Source organism: Phyllobates terribilis, unplaced genomic scaffold (assembly GCF_046119375.1).
Source record: "Phyllobates terribilis strain yellow unplaced genomic scaffold, ASM4611937v1 Scaffold_40__1_contigs__length_11209783, whole genome shotgun sequence".
Lineage (NCBI taxonomy): Eukaryota > Metazoa > Chordata > Amphibia > Anura > Dendrobatidae > Phyllobates > Phyllobates terribilis.
The window spans coordinates 4,602,702-4,628,764 of NW_027362800.1; the positions used below are offsets into that span (position 1 = coordinate 4,602,702).

The window sequence follows — 26,063 nt, forward strand, 5'->3', positions numbered from 1 at the left end:
TAAATGAAAGAAGTCAGTGTTCCAGCAGAGGGAGACAACGTTTCAGAAAAGGCATTGTAGCAAACCAAAAAAGAAATTTTAAGCGCAGCAGAGTAACCAGCTCACATACCTGTTAGCTCAGGTGAGTTTAAAAGGCTGCTGTTGATAACAAGGGCATTTGCTAAATAGATGGTGTGTGTGCAACAATATACTGAAAGGTCAATTATATTGTGCAGCTTATCTCACCACCTGTAGTTATTTAGGTGAAAGCTCCAAAATGCTTGCCTAATATGTCTGTTTATCCAAAAGGAAGTATAGAGGGAGAGCTAGATAGATAGCATTGCATTACATTACATTACATGGCAATGCAATGCACAGTTGCTGAAGTTGAACCAAAATGAGCTTGTCATCTGGCTTCTGCAACTTTTAACATGAAAAATCCAATGAGGAGAAGAAAAGCAAAGCCAAAGAGTCCATCCCAAAATCCGAAAAACAAGCAAAATGAACAAAAAGCATTGAATTCAATTCTTTCTGATTTTAGAAACTGCATTAAAGAAGGGGTGCACCGGTCCTGGAGATACTGCAATACCAGGTCAATGCGTGGAGTGGACAGAGCAAGCTCTTTTTCCATCTCCCTGTTCTAAAAATCCATTTAATATATGGTCCCCAGATAGGGGACGTATCAGATATTAAACTGATAAGAACAGATACTACACTTGATCTTAGCCAAAAGGCCGAGAAGCGATAACCAGAATTGGTTTCCGACTACGGTGCCACCCAAGGATTCTGAAAAGTCCATTTGTGGAGATGGCCACCTGGACTCCCGTTAAGAAGACATGCTGTCAACCTCTAGATCCCTCACATGCCTGCACTTTTCGGCTTGCTGCTGCTGCAATCCACGCGTTTTAGATCTGCATAACTCCACCTCTTTTAGCACAGTACCCTCAACCCCCGGCTGTTCCCACCCGCCTCAACACCGTTGGAAGGGAGGAGAACCAATTAAGGCCGGGGGGGGGTGGAACGAGCAGCTGTCTACCCTTAGCAGGAGGGTTGCTGATTAATTACCTCTCCTGCTGCTGCTGCTGCTGGCTGTCCAGCAGCAGACTGAAGGTGGCTGCTGCTGTGCGCAGGTATATAAAGGCTCAGAGCCTATTATGACACGCGCAGCCAGCGTTCCATTGCCACATTCCGTCTACTGCAGGCGGGATACCTGGATGGCTGAATGTCACTGAGAAGCTCACAGAGACCGCCATAAGCAACAGTTTAAAAGAATGCCACAGACTAATCAACCAAACTTTTTGGGTTGGTTTCTCTTTTATAGTCTGCAGGCATTAAATGAAAGAAGTCAGTGTTCCAGCAGAGGGAGACAACGTTTCAGAAAAGGCATTGTAGCAAACCAAAAAAGAAATTTTAAGCGCAGCAGAGTAACCAGCTCACATACCTGTTAGCTCAGGTGAGTTTAAAAGGCTGCTGTTGATAACAAGGGCATTTGCTAAACAGATGGTGTGTGTGCAACAATATACTGAAAGGTCAATTATATTGTGCAGCTTATCTCACCACCTGTAGTTATTTAGGTGAAAGCTCCAAAATGCTTGCCTAATATGTCTGTTTATCCAAAAGGAAGTATAGAGGGAGAGCTAGATAGATAGCATTGCATTACATTACATTACATGGCAATGCAACGCACAGTTGCTGAAGTTGAACCAAAATGAGCTTGTCATCTGGCTTCTGCAACTTTTAACATGAAAAATCCAATGAGGAGAAGAAAAGCAAAGCCAAAGAGTCCATCCCAAAATCCGACAAACAAGCAAAATGAACAAAAAGCATTGAATTCAATTCTTTCTGATTTTAGAAACTGCATTAAAGAAGGGGTGCACCGGTCCTGGAGATACTGCAATACCAGGTCAATGCGTGGAGTGGACAGAGCAAGCTCTTTTTCCATCTCCCTGTTCTAAAAATCCATTTAATATATGGTCCCCAGATAGTGGACGTATCAGATATTAAACTGATAAGAACAGATACTACACTTGATCTTAGCCAAAAGGCCGAGAAGCGATAACCAGAATTGGTTTCCGACTACGGTGCCACCCAAGGATTCTGAAAAGTCCATTTGTGCAGATGGCCACCTGGACTCCCGTTAAGAAGACATGCTGTCAACCTCTAGATCCCTCACATGCCTGCACTTTTCGGCTTGCTGCTGCTGCAATCCACGCGTTTTAGATCTGCATAACTCCACCTCTTTTAGCACAGTACCCTCAACCCCTGGCTGTTCCCACCCGCCTCAACACCGTTGGAAGGGAGGAGAACCAATTAAGGCGGGGGGGGGGTGGAACGAGCAGCTGTCTACCCTTAGCAGGAGGGTTGCTGATTAATTACCTCTCCTGCTGCTGCTGCTGCTGGCTGTCCAACAGCAGACTGAAGGTGGCTGCTGCTGTGCGCAGGTATATAAAGGCTCAGAGCCTATTATGACACGCGCAGCCAGCGTTCCATTGCCACATTCCGTCTACTGCAGGCGGGATACCTGGATGGCTGAATGTCACTGAGAAGCTCACAGAGACCGCCATAAGCAACAGTTTAAAAGAATGCCACAGACTAATCAACCAAACTTTTTGGGTTGGTTTCTCTTTTATAGTCTGCAGGCATTAAATGAAAGAAGTCAGTGTTCCAGCAGAGGGAGACAACGTTTCAGAAAAGGCATTGTAGCAAACCAAAAAAGAAATTTTAAGCGCAGCAGAGTAACCAGCTCACATACCTGTTAGCTCAGGTGAGTTTAAAAGGCTGCTGTTGATAACAAGGGCATTTGCTAAATAGATGGTGTGTGTGCAACAATATACTGAAAGGTCAATTATATTGTGCAGCTTATCTCACCACCTGTAGTTATTTAGGTGAAAGCTCCAAAATGCTTGCCTAATATGTCTGTTTATCCAAAAGGAAGTATAGAGGGAGAGCTAGATAGATAGCATTGCATTACATTACATTACATGGCAATGCAATGCACAGTTGCTGAAGTTGAACCAAAATGAGCTTGTCATCTGGCTTCTGCAACTTTTAACATGAAAAATCCAATGAGGAGAAGAAAAGCAAAGCCAAAGAGTCCATCCCAAAATCCGACAAACAAGCAAAATGAACAAAAAGCATTGAATTCAATTCTTTCTGATTTTAGAAACTGCATTAAAGAAGGGGTGCACCGGTCCTGGAGATACTGCAATACCAGGTCAATGCGTGGAGTGGACAGAGCAAGCTCTTTTTCCATCTCCCTGTTCTAAAAATCCATTTAATATATGGTCCCCAGATAGGGGACGTATCAGATATTAAACTGATAAGAACAGATACTACACTTGATCTTAGCCAAAAGGCCGAGAAGCGATAACCAGAATTGGTTTCCGACTACGGTGCCACCCAAGGATTCTGAAAAGTCCATTTGTGGAGATGGCCACCTGGACTCCCGTTAAGAAGACATGCTGTCAACCTCTAGATCCCTCACATGCCTGCACTTTTCGGCTTGCTGCTGCTGCAATCCACGCGTTTTAGATCTGCATAACTCCACCTCTTTTAGCACAGTACCCTCAACCCCCGGCTGTTCCCACCCGCCTCAACACCGTTGGAAGGGAGGAGAACCAATTAAGGCGGGGGGGGGGTGGAACGAGCAGCTGTCTACCCTTAGCAGGAGGGTTGCTGATTAATTACCTCTCCTGCTGCTGCTGCTGCTGGCTGTCCAGCAGCAGACTGAAGGTGGCTGCTGCTGTGCGCAGGTATATAAAGGCTCAGAGCCTATTATGACACGCGCAGCCAGCGTTCCATTGCCACATTCCGTCTACTGCAGGCGGGATACCTGGATGGCTGAATGTCACTGAGAAGCTCACAGAGACCGCCATAAGCAACAGTTTAAAAGAATGCCACAGGCTAATCAACCAAACTTTTTGGGTTGGTTTCTCTTTTATAGTCTGCAGGCATTAAATGAAAGAAGTCAGAGTTCCAGCAGAGGGAGACAACGTTTCAGAAAAGGCATTGTAGCAAACCAAAAAAGAAATTTTAAGCGCAGCAGAGTAACCAGCTCACATACCTGTTAGCTCAGGTGAGTTTAAAAGGCTGCTGTTGATAACAAGGGCATTTGCTAAATAGATGGTGTGTGTGCAACAATATACTGAAAGGTCAATTATATTGTGCAGCTTATCTCACCACCTGTAGTTATTTAGGTGAAAGCTCCAAAATGCTTGCCTAATATGTCTGTTTATCCAAAAGGAAGTATAGAGGGAGAGCTAGATAGATAGCATTGCATTACATTACATTACATGGCAATGCAATGCACAGTTGCTGAAGTTGAACCAAAATGAGCTTGTCATCTGGCTTCTGCAACTTTTAACATGAAAAATCCAATGAGGAGAAGAAAAGCAAAGCCAAAGAGTCCATCCCAAAATCCGACAAACAAGCAAAATGAACAAAAAGCATTGAATTCAATTCTTTCTGATTTTAGAAACTGCATTAAAGAAGGGGTGCACCGGTCCTGGAGATACTGCAATACCAGGTCAATGCGTGGAGTGGACAGAGCAAGCTCTTTTTCCATCTCCCTGTTCTAAAAATCCATTTAATATATGGTCCCCAGATAGGGGACGTATCAGATATTAAACTGATAAGAACAGATACTACACTTGATCTTAGCCAAAAGGCCGAGAAGCGATAACCAGAATTGCTTTCCGACTACGGTGCCACCCAAGGATTCTGAAAAGTCCATTTGTGGAGATGGCCACCTGGACTCCCGTTAAGAAGACATGCTGTCAACCTCTAGATCCCTCACATGCCTGCACTTTTCGGCTTGCTGCTGCTGCAATCCACGCGTTTTAGATCTGCATAACTCCACCTCTTTTAGCACAGTACCCTCAACCCCCGGCTGTTCCCACCCGCCTCAACACCGTTGGAAGGGAGGAGAACCAATTAAGGCGGGGGGGGGGTGGAACGAGCAGCTGTCTACCCTTAGCAGGAGGGTTGCTGATTAATTACCTCTCCTGCTGCTGCTGCTGCTGGATGTCCAGCAGCAGACTGAAGGTGGCTGCTGCTGTGCGCAGGTATATAAAGGCTCAGAGCCTATTATGACACGCGCAGCCAGCGTTCCATTGCCACATTCCGTCTACTGCAGGCGGGATACCTGGATGGCTGAATGTCACTGAGAAGCTCACAGAGACCGCCATAAGCAACAGTTTAAAAGAATGCCACAGACTAATCAACCAAACTTTTTGGGTTGGTTTCTCTTTTATAGTCTGCAGGCATTAAATGAAAGAAGTCAGTGTTCCAGCAGAGGGAGACAACGTTTCAGAAAAGGCATTGTAGCAAACCAAAAAAGAAATTTTAAGCGCAGCAGAGTAACCAGCTCACATACCTGTTAGCTCAGGTGAGTTTAAAAGGCTGCTGTTGATAACAAGGGCATTTGCTAAATAGATGGTGTGTGTGCAACAATATACTGAAAGGTCAATTATATTGTGCAGCTTATCTCACCACCTGTAGTTATTTAGGTGAAAGCTCCAAAATGCTTGCCTAATATGTCTGTTTATCCAAAAGGAAGTATAGAGGGAGAGCTAGATAGATAGCATTGCATTACATTACATTACATGGCAATGCAATGCACAGTTGCTGAAGTTGAACCAAAATGAGCTTGTCAACTGGCTTCTGCAACTTTTAACATGAAAAATCCAATGAGGAGAAGAAAACCAAAGCCAAAGAGTCCATCCCAAAATCCGACAAACAAGCAAAATGAACAAAAAGCATTGAATTCAATTCTTTCTGATTTTAGAAACTGCATTAAAGAAGGGGTGCACCGGTCCTGGAGATACTGCAATACCAGGTCAATGCGTGGAGTGGACAGAGCAAGCTCTTTTTCCATCTCCCTGTTCTAAAAATCCATTTAATATATGGTCCCCAGATAGGGGACGTATCAGATATTAAACTGATAAGAACAGATTTTTTTTTTATCGAAAGCCCGAATTCGTGTACAAAACCCGAGTGCGCTTAAAAAAGTGACAAGTGCCACAAAAAAAGTGCACTAGGATGCTGGTCTTCTTGAAACCCTCTCCAAAAGGAAAAGGGTCCCCCAAACCATTCCCCGTCCCTCCGAGCCAAAAGGCCACAGCGAGGAACAGGGACAAAAAGCCACCTCCAGCCGAAGCCAGAGGCGACCCAATCTTACCCCCAGCACCTGCCCGAGTTCTCACCCGAGCAAGGCACTGGGAGCCAAAGACTGTGCTCCCCTCCCGGAAGAGGGGAGCCAACAATGCTCTCCTCCCGAAAGAGGAGAGCCAGGGGGGTTCAGGGGGGAGCGGAACCTGATGGCCACACACTCCCCCCCTAGACCTGCCAAGAGAGGAACCCGTAAGGGAACCGCATCCCGACAAAATCCTAGTAGGACGTGACACACGTGAATAAGTGGACACACAGTGACAAAGAAATTAAATAAATAGTGAAGGTTTCACAGTATAATACTGCCCGGACCTTCGACCGGGAATTGAAAAATTCCCCATCCTAAGGCCAGAAGGCCCGGAATAAGGGTGTGTGCGAAGAAAGAAAATTTGAAGTGCTTGTGCAAATGTGCCATAAACTCAAGTGGGGTTCCCAATCCCAGTGAGTTAAGGCACCCCAGGGTCACCACTCCTGGGGCACTTCACACTTCGGGCTTTCGATCTTCCCCGGCCCAATGGCGTCGATCCTGGGGGGCCATGCTTTCCACCAGATGACTATATTAGCCACCTGGCGTACTAACAAGCGCCTAAACCCCAGTGTGCATAATGTATCAATCTACTAGGGCGGCCAACATCCAAAACCGCCTTTTCGAAAGATACTACACTTGATCTTAGCCAAAAGGCCGAGAAGCGATAACCAGAATTGGTTTCCGACTACGGTGCCACCCAAGGATTCTGAAAAGTCCATTTGTGGAGATGGCCACCTGGACTCCCGTTAAGAAGACATGCTGTCAACCTCTAGATCCCTCACATGCCTGCACTTTTCGGCTTGCTGCTGCTGCAATCCACGCGTTTTAGATCTGCATAACTCCACCTCTTTTAGCACAGTACCCTCAACCCCCGGCTGTTCCCACCCGCCTCAACACCGTTGGAAGGGAGGAGAACCAATTAAGGCGGGGGGGGGGTGGAACGAGCAGCTGTCTACCCTTAGCAGGAGGGTTGCTGATTAATTACCTCTCCTGCTGCTGCTGCTGCTGGCTGTCCAGCAGCAGACTGAAGGTGGCTGCTGCTGTGCGCAGGTATATAAAGGCTCAGAGCCTATTATGACACGCGCAGCCAGCGTTCCATTGCCACATTCCGTCTACTGCAGGCGGGATACCTGGATGGCTGAATGTCACTGAGAAGCTCACAGAGACCGCCATAAGCAACAGTTTAAAAGAATGCCACAGACTAATCAACCAAACTTTTTGGGTTGGTTTCTCTTTTATAGTCTGCAGGCATTAAATGAAAGAAGTCAGTGTTCCAGCAGAGGGAGACAACGTTTCACAAAAGGCATTGTAGCAAACCAAAAAAGAAATTTTAAGCGCAGCAGAGTAACCAGCTCACATACCTGTTAGCTCAGGTGAGTTTAAAAGGCTGCTGTTGATAACAAGGGCATTTGCTAAATAGATGGTGTGTGTGCAACAATATACTGAAAGGTCAATTATATTGTGCAGCTTATCTCACCACCTGTAGTTATTTAGGTGAAAGCTCCAAAATGCTTGCCTAATATGTCTGTTTATCCAAAAGGAAGTATAGAGGGAGAGCTAGATAGATAGCATTGCATTACATTACATTACATGGCAATGCAATGCACAGTTGCTGAAGTTGAACCAAAATGAGCTTGTCATCTGGCTTCTGCAACTTTTAACATGAAAAATCCAATGAGGAGAAGAAAAGCAAAGCCAAAGAGTCCATCCCAAAATCCGACAAACAAGCAAAATGAACAAAAAGCATTGAATTCAATTCTTTCTGATTTTAGAAACTGCATTAAAGAAGGGGTGCACCGGTCCTGGAGATACTGCAATACCAGGTCAATGCGTGGAGTGGACAGAGCAAGCTCTTTTTCCATCTCCCTGTTCTAAAAATCCATTTAATATATGGTCCCCAGATAGGGGACGTATCAGATATTAAACTGATAAGAACAGATACTACACTTGATCTTAGCCAAAAGGCCGAGAAGCGATAACCAGAATTGGTTTCCGACTATGGTGCCACCCAAGGATTCTGAAAAGTCCATTTGTGGAGATGGCCACCTGGACTCCCGTTAAGAAGACATGCTGTCAACCTCTAGATCCCTCACATGCCTGCACTTTTCGGCTTGCTGCTGCTGCAATCCACGCGTTTTAGATCTGCATAACTCCACCTCTTTTAGCACAGTACCCTCAACCCCCGGCTGTTCCCACCCGCCTCAACACCGTTGGAAGGGAGGAGAACCAATTAAGGCGGGGGGGGGGGGGGTGGAACGAGCAGCTGTCTACCCTTAGCAGGAGGGTTGCTGATTAATTACCTCTCCTGCTGCTGCTGCTGCTGGCTGTCCAGCAGCAGACTGAAGGTGGCTGCTGCTGTGCGCAGGTATATAAAGGCTCAGAGCCTATTATGACACGCGCAGCCAGCGTTCCATTGCCACATTCCGTCTACTGCAGGCGGGATACCTGGATGGCTGAATGTCACTGAGAAGCTCACAGAGACCGCCATAAGCAACAGTTTAAAAGAATGCCACAGACTAATCAACCAAACTATTTGGGTTGGTTTCTCTTTTATAGTCTGCAGGCATTAAATGAAAGAAGTCAGTGTTCCAGCAGAGGGAGACAACGTTTCAGAAAAGGCATTGTAGCAAACCAAAAAAGAAATTTTAAGCGCAGCAGAGTAACCAGCTCACATACCTGTTAGCTCAGGTGAGTTTAAAAGGCTGCTGTTGATAACAAGGGCATTTGCTAAATAGATGGTGTGTGTGCAACAATATACTGAAAGGTCAATTATATTGTGCAGCTTATCTCACCACCTGTAGTTATTTAGGTGAAAGCTCCAAAATGCTTGCCTAATATGTCTGTTTATCCAAAAGGAAGTATAGAGGGAGAGCTAGATAGATAGCATTGCATTACATTACATTACATGGCAATGCAATGCACAGTTGCTGAAGTTGAACCAAAATGAGCTTGTCATCTGGCTTCTGCAACTTTTAACATGAAAAATCCAATGAGGAGAAGAAAAGCAAAGCCAAAGAGTCCATCCCAAAATCCGAAAAACAAGCAAAATGAACAAAAAGCATTGAATTCAATTCTTTCTGATTTTAGAAACTGCATTAAAGAAGGGGTGCACCGGTCCTGGAGATACTGCAATACCAGGTCAATGCGTGGAGTGGACAGAGCAAGCTCTTTTTCCATCTCCCTGTTCTAAAAATCCATTTAATATATGGTCCCCAGATAGGGGACGTATCAGATATTAAACTGATAAGAACAGATACTACACTTGATCTTAGCCAAAAGGCCGAGAAGCGATAACCAGAATTGGTTTCCGACTACGGTGCCACCCAAGGATTCTGAAAAGTCCATTTGTGGAGATGGCCACCTGGACTCCCGTTAAGAAGACATGCTGTCAACCTCTAGATCCCTCACATGCCTGCACTTTTCGGCTTGCTGCTGCTGCAATCCACGCGTTTTAGATCTGCATAACTCCACCTCTTTTAGCACAGTACCCTCAACCCCCGGCTGTTCCCACCCGCCTCAACACCGTTGGAAGGGAGGAGAACCAATTAAGGCGGGGGGGGGGTGGAACGAGCAGCTGTCTACCCTTAGCAGGAGGGTTGCTGATTAATTACCTCTCCTGCTGCTGCTGCTGCTGGCTGTCCAGCAGCAGACTGAAGGTGGCTGCTGCTGTGCGCAGGTATATAAAGGCTCAGAGCCTATTATGACACGCGCAGCCAGCGTTCCATTGCCACATTCCGTCTACTGCAGGCGGGATACCTGGATGGCTGAATGTCACTGAGAAGCTCACAGAGACCGCCATAAGCAACAGTTTAAAAGAATGCCACAGACTAATCAACCAAACTTTTTGGGTTGGTTTCTCTTTTATAGTCTGCAGGCATTAAATGAAAGAAGTCAGTGTTCCAGCAGAGGGAGACAACGTTTCAGAAAAGGCATTGTAGCAAACCAAAAAAGAAATTTTAAGCGCAGCAGAGTAACCAGCTCACATACCTGTTAGCTCAGGTGAGTTTAAAAGGCTGCTGTTGATAACAAGGGCATTTGCTAAATAGATGGTGTGTGTGCAACAATATACTGAAAGGTCAATTATATTGTGCAGCTTATCTCACCACCTGTAGTTATTTAGGTGAAAGCTCCAAAATGCTTGCCTAATATGTCTGTTTATCCAAAAGGAAGTATAGAGGGAGAGCTAGATAGATAGCATTGCATTACATTACATTACATGGCAATGCAATGCACAGTTGCTGAAGTTGAACCAAAATGAGCTTGTCATCTGGCTTCTGCAACTTTAACATGAAAAATCCAATGAGGAGAAGAAAAGCAAAGCCAAAGAGTCCATCCCAAAATCCGACAAACAAGCAAAATGAACAAAAAGCATTGAATTCAATTCTTTCTGATTTTAGAAACTGCATTAAAGAAGGGGTGCACCGGTCCTGGAGATACTGCAATACCAGGTCAATGCGTGGAGTGGACAGAGCAAGCTCTTTTTCCATCTCCCTGTTCTAAAAATCCATTTAATATATGGTCCTCAGATAGGGGACGTATCAGATATTAAACTGATAAGAACAGATACTACACTTGATCTTAGCCAAAAGGCCGAGAAGCGATAACCAGAATTGGTTTCCGACTACGGTGCCACCCAAGGATTCTGAAAAGTCCATTTGTGGAGATGGCCACCTGGACTCCCGTTAAGAAGACATGCTGTCAACCTCTAGATCCCTCACATGCCTGCACTTTTCGGCTTGCTGCTGCTGCAATCCACGCATTTTAGATCTGCATAACTCCACCTCTTTTAGCACAGTACCCTCAACCCCCGGCTGTTCCCACCCGCCTCAACACCGTTGGAAGGGAGGAGAACCAATTAAGGCGGGGGGGGGGGTGGAACGAGCAGCTGTCTACCCTTAGCAGGAGGGTTGCTGATTAATTACCTCTCCTGCTGCTGCTGCTGCTGGCTGTCCAGCAGCAGATTGAAGGTGGCTGCTGCTGTGCGCAGGTATATAAAGGCTCAGAGCCTATTATGACACGCGCAGCCAACGTTCCATTGCCACATTCCGTCTACTGCAGGCGGGATACCTGGATGGCTGAATGTCACTGAGAAGCTCACAGAGACCGCCATAAGCAACAGTTTAAAAGAATGCCACAGACTAATCAACCAAACTTTTTGGGTTGGTTTCTCTTTTATAGTCTGCAGGCATTAAATGAAAGAAGTCAGTGTTCCAGCAGAGGGAGACAACGTTTCAGAAAAGGCATTGTAGCAAACCAAAAAAGAAATTTTAAGCGCAGCAGAGTAACCAGCTCACATACCTGTTAGCTCAGGTGAGTTTAAAAGGCTGCTGTTGATAACAAGGGCATTTGCTAAATAGATGGTGTGTGTGCAACAATATACTGAAAGGTCAATTATATTGTGCAGCTTATCTCACCACCTGTAGTTATTTAGGTGAAAGCTCCAAAATGCTTGCCTAATATGTCTGTTTATCCAAAAGGAAGTATAGAGGGAGAGCTAGATAGATAGCATTGCATTACATTACATTACATGGCAATGCAATGCACAGTTGCTGAAGTTGAACCAAAATGAGCTTGTCATCTGGCTTCTGCAACTTTAACATGAAAAATCCAACGAGGAGAAGAAAAGCAAAGCCAAAGAGTCCATCCCAAAATCCGACAAACAAGCAAAATGAACAAAAAGCATTGAATTCAATTCTTTCTGATTTTAGAAACTGCATTAAAGAAGGGGTGCACCGGTCCTGGAGATACTGCAATACCAGGTCAATGCGTGGAGTGGACAGAGCAAGCTCTTTTTCCATCTCCCTGTTCTAAAAATCCATTTAATATATGGTCCTCAGATAGGGGACGTATCAGATATTAAACTGATAAGAACAGATACTACACTTGATCTTAGCCAAAAGGCCGAGAAGCGATAACCAGAATTGGTTTCCGACTACGGTGCCACCCAAGGATTCTGAAAAGTCCATTTGTGGAGATGGCCACCTGGACTCCCGTTAAGAAGACATGCTGTCAACCTCTAGATCCCTCACATGCCTGCACTTTTCGGCTTGCTGCTGCTGCAATCCACGCGTTTTAGATCTGCATAACTCCACCTCTTTTAGCACAGTACCCTCAACCCCCGGCTGTTCCCACCCGCCTCAACACCGTTGGAAGGGAGGAGAACCAATTAAGGCGGGGGGGGGGGGGTGGAACGAGCAGCTGTCTACCCTTAGCAGGAGGGTTGCTGATTAATTACCTCTCCTGCTGCTGCTGCTGCTGGCTGTCCAGCAGCAGACTGAAGGTGGCTGCTGCTGTGCGCAGGTATATAAAGGCTCAGAGCCTATTATGACACGCGCAGCCAGCGTTCCATTGCCACATTCCGTCTACTGCAGGCGGGATACCTGGATGGCTGAATGTCACTGAGAAGCTCACAGAGACCGCCATAAGCAACAGTTTAAAAGAATGCCACAGACTAATCAACCAAACTATTTGGGTTGGTTTCTCTTTTATAGTCTGCAGGCATTAAATGAAAGAAGTCAGTGTTCCAGCAGAGGGAGACAACGTTTCAGAAAAGGCATTGTAGCAAACCAAAAAAGAAATTTTAAGCGCAGCAGAGTAACCAGCTCACATACCTGTTAGCTCAGGTGAGTTTAAAAGGCTGCTGTTGATAACAAGGGCATTTGCTAAATAGATGGTGTGTGTGCAACAATATACTGAAAGGTCAATTATATTGTGCAGCTTATCTCACCACCTGTAGTTATTTAGGTGAAAGCTCCAAAATGCTTGCCTAATATGTCTGTTTATCCAAAAGGAAGTATAGAGGGAGAGCTAGATAGATAGCATTGCATTACATTACATTACATGGCAATGCAATGCACAGTTGCTGAAGTTGAACCAAAATGAGCTTGTCATCTGGCTTCTGCAACTTTTAACATGAAAAATCCAATGAGGAGAAGAAAAGCAAAGCCAAAGAGTCCATCCCAAAATCCGACAAACAAGCAAAATTAACAAAAAGCATTGAATTCAATTCTTTCTGATTTTAGAAACTGCATTAAAGAAGGGGTGCACCGGTCCTGGAGATACTGCAATACCAGGTCAATGCGTGGAGTGGACAGAGCAAGCTCTTTTTCCATCTCCCTGTTCTAAAAATCCATTTAATATATGGTCCCCAGATAGGGGACGTATCAGATATTAAACTGATAAGAACAGATACTACACTTGATCTTAGCCAAAAGGCCGAGAAGCGATAACCAGAATTGGTTTCCGACTACGGTGCCACCCAAGGATTCTGAAAAGTCCATTTTTGGAGATGGCCACCTGGACTCCCGTTAAGAAGACATGCTGTCAACCTCTAGATCCCTCACATGCCTGCACTTTTCGGCTTGCTGCTGCTGCAATCCACGCGTTTTAGATCTGCATAACTCCACCTCTTTTAGCACAGTACCCTCAACCCCCGGCTGTTCCCACCCGCCTCAACACCGTTGGAAGGGAGGAGAACCAATTAAGGCGGGGGGGGGGTGGAACGAGCAGCTGTCTACCCTTAGCAGGAGGGTTGCTGATTAATTACCTCTCCTGCTGCTGCTGCTGCTGGCTGTCCAGCAGCAGACTGAAGGTGGCTGCTGCTGTGCGCAGGTATATAAAGGCTCAGAGCCTATTATGACACGCGCAGCCAACGTTCCATTGCCACATTCCGTCTACTGCAGGCGGGATACCTGGATGGCTGAATGTCACTGAGAAGCTAACAGAGACCGCCATAAGCAACAGTTTAAAAGAATGCCACAGACTAATCAACCAAACTTTTTGGGTTGGTTTCTCTTTTATAGTCTGCAGGCATTAAATGAAAGAAGTCAGTGTTCCAGCAGAGGGAGACAACGTTTCAGAAAAGGCATTGTAGCAAACCAAAAAAGAAATTTTAAGCGCAGCAGAGTAACCAGCTCACATACCTGTTAGCTCAGGTGAGTTTAAAAGGCTGCTGTTGATAACAAGGGCATTTGCTAAATAGATGGTGTGTGTGCAACAATATACTGAAAGGTCAATTATATTGTGCAGCTTATCTCACCACCTGTAGTTATTTAGGTGAAAGCTCCAAAATGCTTGCCTAATATGTCTGTTTATCCAAAAGGAAGTATAGAGGGAGAGCTAGATAGATAGCATTGCATTACATTACATTACATGGCAATGCAATGCACAGTTGCTGAAGTTGAACCAAAATGAGCTTGTCATCTGGCTTCTGCAACTTTAACATGAAAAATCCAATGAGGAGAAGAAAAGCAAAGCCAAAGAGTCCATCCCAAAATCCGACAAACAAGCAAAATGAACAAAAAGCATTGAATTCAATTCTTTCTGATTTTAGAAACTGCATTAAAGAAGGGGTGCACCGGTCCTGGAGATACTGCAATACCAGGTCAATGCGTGGAGTGGACAGAGCAAGCTCTTTTTCCATCTCCCTGTTCTAAAAATCCATTTAATATATGGTCCTCAGATAGGGGACGTATCAGATATTAAACTGATAAGAACAGATACTACACTTGATCTTAGCCAAAAGGCCGAGAAGCGATAACCAGAATTGGTTTCCGACTACGGTGCCACCCAAGGATTCTGAAAAGTCCATTTGTGGAGATGGCCACCTGGACTCCCGTTAAGAAGACATGCTGTCAACCTCTAGATCCCTCACATGCCTGCACTTTTCGGCTTGCTGCTGCTGCAATCCACGCATTTTAGATCTGCATAACTCCACCTCTTTTAGCACAGTACCCTCAACCCCCGGCTGTTCCCACCCGCCTCAACACCGTTGGAAGGGAGGAGAACTAATTAAGGCGGGGGGGGGGGTGGAACGAGCAGCTGTCTACCCTTAGCAGGAGGGTTGCTGATTAATTACCTCTCCTGCTGCTGCTGCTGCTGGCTGTCCAGCAGCAGACTGAAGGTGGCTGCTGCTGTGCGCAGGTATATAAAGGCTCAGAGCCTATTATGACACGCGCAGCCAGCGTTCCATTGCCACATTCCGTCTACTGCAGGCGGGATACCTGGATGGCTGAATGTCACTGAGAAGCTCACAGAGACCGCCATAAGCAACAGTTTAAAAGAATGCCACAGACTAATCAACCAAACTTTTTGGGTTGGTTTCTCTTTTATAGTCTGCAGGCATTAAATGAAAGAAGTCAGTGTTCCAGAAGAGGGAGACAACGTTTCAGAAAAGGCATTGTAGCAAACCAAAAAAGAAATTTTAAGCGCAGCAGAGTAACCAGCTCACATACCTGTTAGCTCAGGTGAGTTTAAAAGGCTGCTGTTGATAACAAGGGCATTTGCTAAATAGATGGTGTGTGTGCAACAATATACTGAAAGGTCAATTATATTGTGCAGCTTATCTCACCACCTGTAGTTATTTAGGTGAAAGCTCCAAAATGCTTGCCTAATATGTCTGTTTATCCAAAAGGAAGTATAGAGGGAGAGCTAGATAGATAGCATTGCATTACATTACATTATATGGCAATGCAATGCACAGTTGCTGAAGTTGAACCAAAATGAGCTTGTCATCTGGCTTCTGCAACTTTTAACATGAAAAATCCAATGAGGAGAAGAAAAGCAAAGCCAAAGAGTCCATCCCAAAATCCGACAAACAAGCAAAATGAACAAAAAGCATTGAATTCAATTCTTTCTGATTTTAGAAACTGCATTAAAGAAGGGGTGCACCGGTCCTGGAGATACTGCAATACCAGGTCAATGCGTGGAGTGGACAGAGCAAGCTCTTTTTCCATCTCCCTGTTCTAAAAATCCATTTAATATATGGTCCCCAGATAGGGGACGTATCAGATATTAAACTGATAAGAACAGATACTACACTTGATCTTAGCCAAAAGGCCGAGAAGCGATAACCAGAATTGGTTTCCGACTACGGTGCCACCCAAGGATTCTGAAAAGTCCATTTGTGGAGATGGCCACCTGGACTCCCGTTAAGAAGACATGCTGTCAACCTCTAGATCCCTCACATGCCTGCACTTTTCGGCTTGCTGCTGCTGCAATCCACGCGTTTTAGATCTGCACAACTCCACCTCTTTTAGCACAGTACCCTCAACCCCCGGCTGTTCCCACCCGCCTCAACACCGTTGGAAGGGAGGAGAACCAATTAAGGCGGGGGGGGGGGTGGAACGAGCAGCTGTCTACCCTTAGCAGGAGGGTTGCTGATTAATTACCTCTCCTGCTGCTGCTGCTGCTGGCTGTCCAGCAGCAGACTGAAGGTGGCTGCTGCTGTGCGCAGGTATATAAAGGCTCAGAGCCTATTATGACACGCGCAGCCAGCGTTCCATTGCCACATTCCGTCTACTGCAGGCGGGATACCTGGATGGCTGAATGTCACTGAGAAGCTCACAGAGACCGCCATAAGCAACAGTTTAAAAGAATGCCACAGACTAATCAACCAAACTTTTTGGGTTGGTTTCTCTTTTATAGTCTGCAGGCATTAAATGAAAGAAGTCAGTGTTCCAGCAGAGGGAGACAACGTTTCAGAAAAGGCATTGTAGCAAACCAAAAAAGAAATTTTAAGCGCAGCAGAGTAACCAGCTCACATACCTGTTAGCTCAGGTGAGTTTAAAAGGCTGCTGTTGATAACAAGGGCATTTGCTAAATAGATGGTGTGTGTGCAACAATATACTGAAAGGTCAATTATATTGTGCAGCTTATCTCACCACCTGTAGTTATTTAGGTGAAAGCTCCAAAATGCTTGCCTAATATGTCTGTTTATCCAAAAGGAAGTATAGAGGGAGAGCTAGATAGATAGCATTGCATTACATTACATTACATGGCAATGCAATGCACAGTTGCTGAAGTTGAACCAAAATGAGCTTGTCATCTGGCTTCTGCAACTTTTAACATGAAAAATCCAATGAGGAGAAGAAAAGCAAAGCCAAAGAGTCCATCCCAAAATCCGACAAACAAGCAAAATGAACAAAAAGCATTGAATTCAATTCTTTCTGATTTTAGAAACTGCATTAAAGAAGGGGTGCACCGGTCCTGGAGATACTGCAATACCAGGTCAATGCGTGGAGTGGACAGAGCAAGCTCTTTTTCCATCTCCCTGTTCTAAAAATCCATTTAATATATGGTCCCCAGATAGGGGACGTATCAGATATTAAACTGATAAGAACAGATACTACACTTGATCTTAGCCAAAAGGCCGAGAAGCGATAACCAGAATTGCTTTCCGACTACGGTGCCACCCAAGGATTCTGAAAAGTCCATTTGTGGAGATGGCCACCTGGACTCCCGTTAAGAAGACATGCTGTCAACCTCTAGATCCCTCACATGCCTGCACTTTTCGGCTTGCTGCTGCTGCAATCCACGCGTTTTAGATCTGCATAACTCCACCTCTTTTAGCACAGTACCCTCAACCCCCGGCTGTTCCCACCCGCCTCAACACCGTTGGAAGGGAGGAGAACCAATTAAGGCGGGGGGGGGGGGTGGAACGAGCAGCTGTCTACCCTTAGCAGGAGGGTTGCTGATTAATTACCTCTCCTGCTGCTGCTGCTGCTGGCTGTCCAGCAGCAGACTGAAGGTGGCTGCTGCTGTGCGCAGGTATATAAAGGCTCAGAGCCTATTATGACATGCGCAGCCAGCGTTCCATTGCCACATTCCGTCTACTGCAGGCGGGATACCTGGATGGCTGAATGTCACTGAGAAGCTCACAGAGACCGCCATAAGCAACAGTTTAAAAGAATGCCACAGACTAATCAACCAAACTTTTTGGGTTGGTTTCTCTTTTATAGTCTGCAGGCATTAAATGAAAGAAGTCAGTGTTCCAGCAGAGGGAGACAACGTTTCAGAAAAGGCATTGTAGCAAACCAAAAAAGAAATTTTAAGCCCAGCAGAGAAACCAGCTCACATACCTGTTAGCTCAGGTGAGTTTAAAAGGCTGCTGTTGATAACAAGGGCATTTGCTAAATAGATGGTGTGTGTGCAACAATATACTGAAAGGTCAATTATATTGTGCAGCTTATCTCACCACCTGTAGTTATTTAGGTGAAAGCTCCAAAATGCTTGCCTAATATGTCTGTTTATCCAAAAGGAAGTATAGAGGGAGAGCTAGATAGATAGCATTGCATTACATTACATTACATGGCAATGCAATGCACAGTTGCTGAAGTTGAACCAAAATGAGCTTGTCATCTGGCTTCTGCAACTTTTAACATGAAAAATCCAATGAGGAGAAGAAAAGCAAAGCCAAAGAGTCCATCCCAAAATCCGACAAACAAGCAAAATGAACAAAAAGCATTGAATTCAATTCTTTCTGATTTTAGAAACTGCATTAAAGAAGGGGTGCACCAGTCGTGGAGATACTGCAATACCAGGTCAATGCGTGGAGTGGACAGAGCAAGCTCTTTTTCCATCTCCCTGTTCTAAAAATCCATTTAATATATGGTCCCCAGATAGGGGACGTATCAGATATTAAACTGATAAGAACAGATACTACACTTGATCTTAGCCAAAAGGCCGAGAAGCGATAACCAGAATTGGTTTCCGACTACGGTGCCACCCAAGGATTTTGAAAAGTCCATTTGTGGAGATGGCCACCTGGACTCCCGTTAAGAAGACATGCTGTCAACCTCTAGATCCCTCACATGCCTGCACTTTTCGGCTTGCTGCTGCTGCAATCCACGCGTTTTAGATCTGCATAACTCCACCTCTTTTAGCACAGTACCCTCAACCCCCGGCTGTTCCCACCCGCCTCAACACCGTTGGAAGGGAGGAGAACCAATTAAGGCGGGGGGGGGGGGTGGAACGAGCAGCTGTCTACCCTTAGCAGGAGGGTTGCTTATTAATTACCTCTCCTGCTGCTGCTGCTGCTGGCTGTCCAGCAGCAGACTGAAGGTGGCTGCTGCTGTGCGCAGGTATATAAAGGCTCAGAGCCTATTATGACACGCGCAGCCAGCGTTCCATTGCCACATTCCGTCTACTGCAGGCGGGATACCTGGATGGCTGAATGTCACTGAGAAGCTCACAGAGACCGCCATAAGCAACAGTTTAAAAGAATGCCACAGACTAATCAACCAAACTTTTTGGGTTGGTTTCTCTTTTATATTCTGCAGGCATTAAATGAAAGAAGTCAGTGTTCCAGCAGAGGGAGACAACGTTTCAGAAAAGGCATTGTAGCAAACCAAAAAAGAAATTTTAAGCGCAGCAGAGTAACCAGCTCACATACCTGTTAGCTCAGGTGAGTTTAAAAGGCTGCTGTTGATAACAAGGGCATTTGCTAAATAGATGGTGTGTGTGCAACAATATACTGAAAGGTCAATTATATTGTGCAGCTTATCTCACCACCTGTAGTTATTTAGGTGAAAGCTCCAAAATGCTTGCCTAATATGTCTGTTTATCCAAAAGGAAGTATAGAGGGAGAGCTAGATAGATAGCATTGCATTACATTACATTACATGGCAATGCAATGCACAGTTGCTGAAGTTGAACCAAAATGAGCTTGTCATCTGGCTTCTGCAACTTTTAACATGAAAAATCCAATGAGGAGAAGAAAAGCAAAGCCAAAGAGTCCATCCCAAAATCCGACAAACAAGCAAAATGAACAAAAAGCATTGAATTCAATTCTTTCTGATTTTAGAAACTGCATTAAAGAAGGGGTGCACCGGTCCTGGAGATACTGCAATACCAGGTCAATGCGTGGAGTGGACAGAGCAAGCTCTTTTTCCATCTCCCTGTTCTAAAAATCCATTTAATATATGGTCCCCAGATAGGGGACGTATCAGATATTAAACTGATAAGAACAGATTTTTTTTTTTTTTTAATTTGGCTATCCCCCACATGGGGATAAAAACCGTTTATTTAAAATTTAACAAATTACAGAAATAAAACCATTACATCCACATTACACTTTCGGGACTTCAAAGAAAAATAAATATTCCATCACAGCAAATTTTACAAGACTTCAAATATTCCATAGGTTAAAAAGCCATTTGCCTACCAATGTTACATTCTTTTTCCTGTCCAATAAATAGTATATGTACATTTCACTTTTACAAAAGGCTAAAACATCATCTACTGGTAACATTTCATGTTTAAAAACAGCAATATTTCTAGCATTCCAGAGCGCTATCTTGGCACAATTCACTATCTTCCACGCCATTATTTTTTGGTCCATTGTTGGGCATTCCAGAAGACCATATAACACTCATGCAAAATTAAAGTCCTTGAGGTCCACCATTTTCTCCAGCAGGGGGATTAGTCTTCTCCAGAACTCTTTAGCAAAAGCACAAGTCCATAAAAGATGCTTCACTGTCTCTTCTTCTTGACAACCTTCTCTTGGGCAGATGGCAGACCTCACAAAACCTCTTCTGTACTGGAATGCCCGGCAAGGAAGACAGTGGTGTGCGCAGCTCCAAGACATGTCTTTCTGTACATTAAAAAGATAAGGGGCGTTAATCATTTTCCATATGTGTACAGTTTTGTCATCATCATAACGTTCAATATCACACAACGTCACATCAGTACTAATTTGTTTGAGTAGTGTCTTGCTGTTACATAGATCCCCTGTCTGTTTCTTATTCAATTTAAAATCAAGAATAATTTTCTTTAAAATCTCATAATGTGCAGGTAGGTTAAAAGCATAAGGAGAGGATAAAACTGTTTCAAACCAACCAAACCTTCTCATGAGAAAACCAGTGTTAAAACGCATAAAATAGGAAAGGTAATTATCTTTAAAAAGGGTTTTAAAACAGAAACAGAAAAAATGTATTAAAAGAAACTTATCTAAAACAGGGAAATCTTTCCCACCTTTAACCTTTGGCTTTGTCACAATTTCTCTTTTGAGTTTCTCCATTTTTGAGCCCCAAAAAAAGGTAAAACATACTTTTGTAATTCGTTTCAACAAATTTGTAGGAGGGGGGAACACCAAACTAAGATATAACAGGATAGGTAATATCACCATTTTTACAATCAGAACTTTACCTTCCATTGACAGCTTTCTCATATTCCACATGCAGATTTTCTGATTAATTTTCTGTGCTGCCGCATCCCAGCTATTAAAACCATTATTAGATTCATTAAAAGAAACACCTAAAATAGTGATGGAATCTGTAACTGCAATTGGTACATCATGTAAACGCATCCCCCCGACATTTAAAATATTACATTTAGTAAGATTAATTTTAAAACCGGAAACTGTACAAAAAGACTGAATTTGGCTTATCGTTTTTTGTACTGAAGGTACATCACATCCAAACACGGCTACATCATCCATATAGCTTACAACTTTAACTTGTAGACCATTCCCTCCGGGTAAGGGTACTCCACATATTTGCTTATCCTGGCGTATTGTACATAAAAGGGGTTCTATAGCACATATAAAAAGCAGGGGGGACAAAGGGCAACCCTGCTTCACCCCTGATTTTAAAACTACCTCTTTTGTTTTAAAACCATTAACTAAAATCTTACTCGTACAATCATTATAAAAAGCTTTAAGAGACAATAAAAACCCACCCGGAATGCCCATTTTTTCTAAAACTTTAAAAAGATAAAAATGAGACACGCGGTCAAAAGCTTTCTCAAAATCCACCGCTAGGATTGACATCTTTGTCTTTCTGGTTTTTACATCTTCAATACAATCTTTCACCAGGTTTAAATTGTCCCAGATACTACGCCCAGGTACCCCGCATACCTGATTTGCATGAATTACTTTATATATCACCTTTTTCAACCGATTTGCACAGATCTTAGCCATAATTTTGTAATCACTATTTAAAAGAGTTATCGGCCTCCAGTTTTTAAGATCCGTTTTGTCACCTTTTTTGTATAGTAGTGATACCTCACCTTTCTTCCATGAGTTGAGTAAAACCTTATTATTAAAAACTTCGGAAAACAAATTAAACAAATCATCTTTTAAAATATCATAAAAACTTATATAAAACTCTATGGGGATACCATCAGGGCCCGGCACTTTACCATTTTTAAAACTCTTCATGGTTTCTAAAATCTCTTCCTCAACTAGAGGTTGGGATAAAAAACTTTGGGCATCAGCATCTAGGGTGGACTTGATCTCCCCCAGGAAAGTGTGTATTAAATCATGGTCTACAGTTTTTACATTAAAAAGATCATTAAAATAGACATTTACCTTATCCAATATAACGTTGATAATATTATCTCCATCTATGTTATCAATTATTGTTTTTGTCTGTTTGTTTTTCTTAAAAAAATACCTGGAACAAGTCTCATCCTCTTCTACGTGTTTTACCTTTGAACGAAAAATCAGTTCTTTTCCTTTTTGTTCCAACCACTTTGAAATTTCTCCTTTAAGACTCAATATATCATTACCTACATCCAGACCATTGTCTTTGAATTTGTACAATGTCTGTAACCTGATATTAAGAAAATTATAGATCTCAAACTTTTCTTTAGCTTTTTGTATGCTTTTCTTAATAAAGAAATCTTTAATGCTTATTTTCATTCTATCCCACCAGGAGCTAAAAGAAATATTGGGGTTTTTCCTTTTTCTACACTTTACATAAAACTCAATAAAATCCGATAAAATTTGTGGATCTTTTAAAAGGGACACATTCAATTTCCAAGATTTCTTACCACATTTCTTCTTTCCATTAATCCTCACTCTAAAAGATAAAACCTTGTGATCTGAGAGAATATTAGTTAAAACTTCACATTTCACTGGCAGTATTTTTTCTGAACCTAAAACAAAATCTATCCTGGAGCTACATGTAGAATTGCTCCAGGTGAAACCAGCGTCTATAGGGCTATCCTTGTTACATTCTTTATACACATCAGTTAATTTACAATCATTTATAATATTGCTTAACATTCCAGACGTTTTGTCATAATTTCTACTCACGGAACCGGAGCGTCGGCTTTCGCCTTTTAAAATACAATTAAAATCACCTGCCAGGATAAAAGGTTCAGAAATGTTAATAAATAAAGGTAAAATTTCCAGCATATCAGCCCTTTCATTTTTATCAGGTGACCCATAAAAATTTAAAAACTGCCATCTTGTCCCATCAATAAAAGCCTTAACTAAAAGAATACGACCCGGTAAAATATCTTGGATAAAATCAATAGACACATTTCCCTTAAAAAGTATAGCTACCCCGGCTGATCCAGTTGCATTTGATCCAGACCAGACCGATGGACCATGTTTCCACTCTTCCTTATATTTTTTGTAAGAAATCTTATGAGGGATATGACATTCTTGTAAAAAGAAAACAGAAGCTGTAAAACAGGTTAAAAAATGTAAAACAGTAGCTCTTCTGGTCTTGGATCCTATGCCTCTCACATTGAGGGAAACACCACTAATGTCAGCCATCATAACAAATGGTTAGGAAGAAACAAAAACTGAACTTTACCTATCCGATGGACGGATCAGACCACTTGGACTTTCACCAACGCCCTCTTCTGAATCCACCGTTATCAAAGAGTCTTCATCATCGGAGAAGGAACATTCACTTAAATTAAGACCCGACGCTACTGGGGTGTAGCTCGGAAGGATATTGAGAGAAAGGTTACACTGGGTCTCCATAGGCTGACCATTTAGGTCCTCATCAGGTGGGTCTCCGAGAGGCTCCGCACTCCCCTGCTGACCCGCAGAGGGTCGTAACACAAGGGCAGGCTGCGCACATGGCGGAGCCTCAGAGTCCCCGGAGGCAGCCAGGTTCGGGGCCCCACCTGGGGCAGCAGAGCCCCGGGACCTCGGGATTCCAGAGTCTACACCCCCGTGAGGGGATGTATCCATCTCCTCCCTATTAGCCACCTCCACGGAACCATTATTTTTCTTATTATGAGACCTCACCAAATGCCACGTACCGCCCTCGCTCTCGTGAGACCCAGTGGGAATTTTGGGCTCGGTGTCAGCCTTTTGGCGCTCTTTTTTGGCCTTACCGACCGCCCCTTTATGATCTTTCTCAGCCTTCCTTTTAGCCTCCTTATGGTCTTTCAGCCAGCTCCTGGGCTCCTGTGAGTTACCTGTCATTGACTCGGAGGGATTGTTACTAGTCGAAGCGCCCTTATCACCTCCCGAGGCTCCAGGTTGCTGTTCCTCCTCCTGAGGGGTGGTCTGATTGGCCCGTCCATTCCCGGATGTCTTGGACTTCTCCTTTTGTTTTTGTTCATCCTCTCTGAACCTGTGAGGGCAAGAAAAATAGAAATGACCAGGTGTCCGACAAAAAGAGCATTTTTTTTCATTTGGGCACTCCTTTGTGTCATGTTCAGTACTGGCACAATTTCTACAAGTGGCACCACAACTATCCTTAGAGTGCCCATAGAGACCACAATACCTACAGAAAAGTGGCATTCCTGAGAAAAAAAAATCCCCATTAGTTTGCCCTATTTTAAATCGTGCTGGAGGAAGTCTCACACCTCCAGGGAATTTTGGGTCTCTTTCACATTTTACTAAAAACTTCCATTTTGAGGTCCAGATGTTAAACTCATTCAACACTTTCCCAATCAATTTCACACTTTTAAAATAAACTGACAAAAAGGAAATAACCTCTGGTGCCGTTATGAAGGGTGAGAAGATTTTCACAACCACCATCTTTACCTCATCCAGGACGTGCTCGATAATCTGAATCCCTTTTAGACCAGGGCTATTTTCTACCGACTTAACTCTGGACAAAACATCTTTGAAAATACCTTCGCCAGTAAAGGTTACATCATAGTCTCCACGTCGAGGATAATCCTGGATAGAAAGGATTTCGTTGGTTCTGACGTGGAGCAGTTTCTCAAGCACGTCCTGGACTACATATCCCAGATTCCGCATATCGGAACCACCAGCCGTAAAGCGGACCCTTATGGTGTTCTTGAGCCTCGCATATAGAGGCACGAGGTTGGGGTCAACCTCCATGGTATGGCGCAACAAAATGCAAATTGCAACCGCCTGCAATCTGCGCCTTCAGAGCTTTGTGATAAAGCACCTGAAGGCTGGGGGATCGCTGCCCGTTACCCTAGGACTAATCCCTCTCCCTAATAGCAGCAGGCAGGTGAAGCCCACCGAAGTGGACGATCCTGCCAGGCCAAGGAGAGGGGTACCTGAGTGCCCTTCAACTGAAACCTCCTGCTGTGAAGCACTTGGTCTCAGCCAAAAGGCCGAGAAGCGATAACCAGAATTGGTTTCCGACTACGGTGCCACCCAAGGATTCTGAAAAGTCCATTTGTGGAGATGGCCACCTGGACTCCCGTTAAGAAGACATGCTGTCAACCTCTAGATCCCTCACATGCCTGCACTTTTCGGCTTGCTGCTGCTGCAATCCACGCGTTTTAGATCTACATAACTCCACCTCTTTTAGCACAGTACCCTCAACCCCCGGCTGTTCCCACCCGCCTCAACACCGTTGGAAGGGAGGAGAACCAATTAAGGCGGGGGGGGGGGGTGGAACGAGCAGCTGTCTACCCTTAGCAGGAGGGTTGCTGATTAATTACCTCTCCTGCTGCTGCTGCTGCTGGCTGTCCAGCAGCAGACTGAAGGTGGCTGCTGCTGTGCGCAGGTATATAAAGGCTCAGAGCCTATTATGACACGCGCAGCCAGCGTTCCATTGCCACATTCCGTCTACTGCAGGCGGGATACCTGGATGGCTGAATGTCACTGAGAAGCTCACAGAGACCGCCATAAGCAACAGTTTAAAAGAATGCCACAGACTAATCAACCAAACTTTTTGGGTTGGTTTCTCTTTTATAGTCTGCAGGCATTAAATGAAAGAAGTCAGTGTTCCAGCAGAGGGAGACAACGTTTCAGAAAAGGCATTGTAGCAAACCAAAAAAGAAATTTTAAGCGCAGCAGAGTAACCAGCTCACATACCTGTTAGCTCAGGTGAGTTTAAAAGGCTGCTGTTGATAACAAGGGCATTTGCTAAATAGATGGTGTGTGTGCAACAATATACTGAAAGGTCAATTATATTGTGCAGCTTATCTCACCACC

The 26,063-nt window shown here is 44.1% G+C and overlaps 14 non-coding genes and 2 pseudogenes across 14 annotated transcripts; all 16 read right to left on the reverse strand.

Annotated features, from left to right (window-relative positions):
* Positions 1-534: 534 nt before the first annotated feature.
* Positions 535-725, reverse strand: LOC141187501 (U2 spliceosomal RNA). The gene has a single exon (XR_012261681.1). It is a non-coding gene; the product is annotated as a U2 spliceosomal RNA (small nuclear RNA).
* A 1,120-nt stretch (positions 726-1,845) lies between these two features.
* On the reverse strand, positions 1,846-2,036 carry LOC141185131 (U2 spliceosomal RNA). The gene has a single exon (XR_012259822.1). It is a non-coding gene; the product is annotated as a U2 spliceosomal RNA (small nuclear RNA).
* A 1,120-nt stretch (positions 2,037-3,156) lies between these two features.
* On the reverse strand, positions 3,157-3,347 carry LOC141187502 (U2 spliceosomal RNA). The gene has a single exon (XR_012261682.1). It is a non-coding gene; the product is annotated as a U2 spliceosomal RNA (small nuclear RNA).
* A 1,120-nt stretch (positions 3,348-4,467) lies between these two features.
* On the reverse strand, positions 4,468-4,658 carry LOC141187503 (U2 spliceosomal RNA). The gene has a single exon (XR_012261683.1). It is a non-coding gene; the product is annotated as a U2 spliceosomal RNA (small nuclear RNA).
* Positions 4,659-5,778: 1,120 nt separating this feature from the next.
* Positions 5,779-5,960, reverse strand: LOC141185765 (U2 spliceosomal RNA). Its single transcript, XR_012260384.1, has one exon. It is a non-coding gene; the product is annotated as a U2 spliceosomal RNA (small nuclear RNA).
* Positions 5,961-6,749: 789 nt separating this feature from the next.
* Positions 6,750-6,841, reverse strand: LOC141186209 (U2 spliceosomal RNA; annotated as a pseudogene).
* Positions 6,842-7,961: 1,120 nt separating this feature from the next.
* On the reverse strand, positions 7,962-8,152 carry LOC141187505 (U2 spliceosomal RNA). The gene has a single exon (XR_012261685.1). It is a non-coding gene; the product is annotated as a U2 spliceosomal RNA (small nuclear RNA).
* Positions 8,153-9,276: 1,124 nt separating this feature from the next.
* LOC141187507 (U2 spliceosomal RNA) lies at positions 9,277-9,467 on the reverse strand. The gene has a single exon (XR_012261686.1). It is a non-coding gene; the product is annotated as a U2 spliceosomal RNA (small nuclear RNA).
* Positions 9,468-10,586: 1,119 nt separating this feature from the next.
* LOC141184990 (U2 spliceosomal RNA) lies at positions 10,587-10,777 on the reverse strand. The gene has a single exon (XR_012259694.1). It is a non-coding gene; the product is annotated as a U2 spliceosomal RNA (small nuclear RNA).
* Positions 10,778-11,897: 1,120 nt separating this feature from the next.
* Positions 11,898-12,088, reverse strand: LOC141184992 (U2 spliceosomal RNA). The gene has a single exon (XR_012259695.1). It is a non-coding gene; the product is annotated as a U2 spliceosomal RNA (small nuclear RNA).
* A 1,123-nt stretch (positions 12,089-13,211) lies between these two features.
* LOC141187508 (U2 spliceosomal RNA) lies at positions 13,212-13,402 on the reverse strand. Its single transcript, XR_012261687.1, has one exon. It is a non-coding gene; the product is annotated as a U2 spliceosomal RNA (small nuclear RNA).
* Positions 13,403-14,521: 1,119 nt separating this feature from the next.
* On the reverse strand, positions 14,522-14,712 carry LOC141184993 (U2 spliceosomal RNA). Its single transcript, XR_012259696.1, has one exon. It is a non-coding gene; the product is annotated as a U2 spliceosomal RNA (small nuclear RNA).
* A 1,121-nt stretch (positions 14,713-15,833) lies between these two features.
* LOC141187509 (U2 spliceosomal RNA) lies at positions 15,834-16,024 on the reverse strand. The gene has a single exon (XR_012261688.1). It is a non-coding gene; the product is annotated as a U2 spliceosomal RNA (small nuclear RNA).
* A 1,121-nt stretch (positions 16,025-17,145) lies between these two features.
* Positions 17,146-17,336, reverse strand: LOC141187510 (U2 spliceosomal RNA). The gene has a single exon (XR_012261689.1). It is a non-coding gene; the product is annotated as a U2 spliceosomal RNA (small nuclear RNA).
* A 1,122-nt stretch (positions 17,337-18,458) lies between these two features.
* Positions 18,459-18,649, reverse strand: LOC141185308 (U2 spliceosomal RNA). The gene has a single exon (XR_012259983.1). It is a non-coding gene; the product is annotated as a U2 spliceosomal RNA (small nuclear RNA).
* A 1,122-nt stretch (positions 18,650-19,771) lies between these two features.
* Positions 19,772-19,974, reverse strand: LOC141185852 (U2 spliceosomal RNA; annotated as a pseudogene).
* Positions 19,975-26,063: the final 6,089 nt, after the last annotated feature.